General features: G+C 49.0%; 1 non-coding gene across 1 annotated transcript; it reads right to left on the bottom strand.

Annotated features, from left to right (window-relative positions):
• Window positions 1-542: 542 nt before the first annotated feature.
• Window positions 543-615, bottom strand: trnaa-agc (transfer RNA alanine (anticodon AGC)). Its single transcript has one exon. It is a non-coding gene; the product is annotated as a tRNA-Ala (tRNA).
• Between the last annotated feature and the right edge of the window lie 2,217 nt (window positions 616-2,832).

Raw genomic sequence — 2,832 nt, 5'->3', positions numbered from 1 at the left:
CGCCTGTAGGCGGCTCTCTTCGGTCAGTGCTAATCCCGGTGGAATACTGTGGGCGTCCTCAGTGAAAGGGGATATCCAAATAGCGACTGTCCAAGTTGTATTTTTGTACGGAATATATTTCAGAAAATCGCAAACCAATTGTAAAAACTCACACTAACACGAGCTTGCACTGGGAAAAGGTGATTGCACTTTCTGCTTATGACTATGCCCCCCCGATTTTAAAATCATCTCACAATTCTGACACCGAGGTGCAATGTAGCAGACTGTCAAAATCCTGAAATACAGGAAATTTTACTGTATCGTTTTCTAAGAGAAGATTACTTTATTAGCCATATACAGTTTATTGCATAAAGAATTCGTCTTTTCCCAGACCCCAGCTTGCTCTCCATGAGACACACAGACAGGGAGAGAAGCTGGGGGTCAGAGCGCAGGTTCAGCCATTTATACAGCATATATATTTCATGCTGTATAAATTTATAGTTCAACCTGTCCAGCCACAGGCGCAGATCCTTAGCCACAGTGCCACCGCTCCGCCCAAAAGCTGGAGGATGCGGGCATCGATCCCGCTACCTCTCGCATGCTAAGCGAGCGCTCTACCATTTGAGCTAATCCCCCTCGCTGTGCTGACAATAACCCCCTGAACATGGCATGAGAGAACGCATCGGCAAACAGTGATTGCACTTTCTGCTGATTTGCTATGGCCCTCCCTTGTAAGATCGTCTCACAATTCTGACACCGAGGTGTGAGAGACCATGTGACAGACTGTCAAAACCCTGAAGTACAGGAAATGTTACTGTACTGTTTTTTTAAAAAGCAGACCAACAGAAGGTGCGCTATTTTGTTGACTATAAATCCTCACATGCCATGTGGTCTTCGATTTTCGATTTCATACAGAAATGCAATTTGGACAGTCACTACTTGCATAGACCTTCCCCTTTACTGAGGATATGTGCAGTAATAGCATCCTGAGTAGCACATTTAAAAAAAGACCGAAGAGAGCCATCTACCGGCGAAAGGCGACATAACATCACCGCAGCAGCATTTAAGGCGGAACGAAACGCGCTAATTAGGAGCTGGCGGGTAAGACGCTACAGTCCGTGGCTCCGCCAGTTCCCCGCTCGCACCGTCCACGCAGAAGTGCCGTCCAGTTGTGAGGCTGCGATCTACAACCCAATTAAACGGGAGGCGTGCTGGCATAGATCGTCGTCCGCTGCAGTTGCATTTCCACGGGTGCGCTGTTCGGCGCCCCGGAAGTTCGAAAGGCTTTCGCACAGGGGCTCAGTTGAGTTTGTTGCCGGATTGCCTCCCGCCGCCCCGCTTCTCCTCTTGCCTCCAGTGTCTTTAAATCTGCAGACGCAGACGCTCCGCCACTGCTGGTGCCGACTTGTGTTGTTGCTGCTGCTGCTGCTGCAGCCCGGTGTTTTATGTTTTTTGGGGTGTTTCCTTAGTGTCTTTGCAGTGGAGCACACATGCGAATAAGCATTTCCTTGCGCCTGTGCATTTGACAAACTGGACAGGCTGGGGGCGACTTGGTGACGGGCACTGGCTCTTCATCTCCAGTCTGGTCAGCTGGGTTACTGATCTCCCGACAGACAGAACCCAGAGGGTGGGAGTCAACAATGTCTTAGCCATCAAAAGGTATACCTCCACTGAGTCCCTCCCCACCCCCACCACAGGATGTGTTTTGTCTCCCTTAGTCTTTGTCCTTTACACTACCAATTGAATGAGCTAATTCACCTCTTGATTGGCCTCTCTTTTTGTCCCCTGCTCCCGCCTCTCACTCCTCCTCCCTCCCAACCTTTGTTCTCCCGCTACTTTACCTTTGCCTACTGCCCTGTCTCTCTCACACCTGAAGAAGGCTCCACGGCCGAAACGTTGTGTTCTCTTTCTTCTTTTTTTCAGCATGGAATAAACCTATTACTTGTTCCATTGAATGAGCAATCACCTCTCAGGACACCTCATCGAATCTGCTGGCCACTCTGTCATTATTAGCCTGCTGCAGGCAGAACGAAGGAGCCAGAGACCCGTCATCGATGAGTTTGTGGCCTGGCGTGAACAAAACCGCCTCAAGCTCACTGGGTCCAAGACCAAAGACATGATAATTGACTTCAGGAAAAACACCCAGCACTCCCACCCTTACCTACATGGGGGGGAGCTTCAGCAGAGCTGGTAGAGCAATGCAAGTACTTGGGGACTGTCCTGGACTTCAAGCTTAATTTCGAAGCCAATACTGACCTGGTCCTCAGGAAAGGTCAACAGTATCTTTTTTTTCTTGAGGAAGCTGAAGTATTTTAAGGTCGATGATTCATTGTGGGTTTTGTTCGAACTTTTCCCCTGATCTGCTGGTTTGGTCACCTGACTCGGAGAGGCAAGAACAAACTGGGCAGACTGGTGAAAATGTGTCAGAAGGTCCCTGGGGCTGATCTTCCAGCTCCTCCTCCTCCGTCTCTCATTCACGTGTTTCGCGAAAAGCAAAATCCATCTGGGACGATCCTTCACCCCCCTTGTTTAATCATTTCCAGTTAAACCCATCAGAACACAGATACCGACTCCCCAGCCCCCAAACCAGCAGACTCAAGTCCCCATTCGTACCTGCAGCCATATCCTTACTTGACACTTGAGCTTCTGTGGAAATCCGTGTGTCTATCGCAAAGGAACAAGTAAAGGTTTATTCCATAACTGAAAAAAGGCAGAAAGAAAACACAACGTTTCGGCCGCTGACCAGGGATGATCAAGACTCTCTCTCTCGGCTACCAAGCCAGGCACTGTTAAGAAGGTTTTGTTACGAACACCAGTACAGCACTGGTCTTTTAAAGCAGGAAGTTGCTTGTT

This window comes from Lepisosteus platostomus, chromosome 6, assembly GCF_059453375.1.
Source record: "Lepisosteus platostomus isolate fLepPlt1 chromosome 6, fLepPlt1.hap1, whole genome shotgun sequence".
In the NCBI taxonomy this organism is placed as follows: domain Eukaryota; kingdom Metazoa; phylum Chordata; class Actinopteri; order Semionotiformes; family Lepisosteidae; genus Lepisosteus; species Lepisosteus platostomus.
This window is presented reverse-complemented; position numbering and strand designations above follow the sequence as displayed.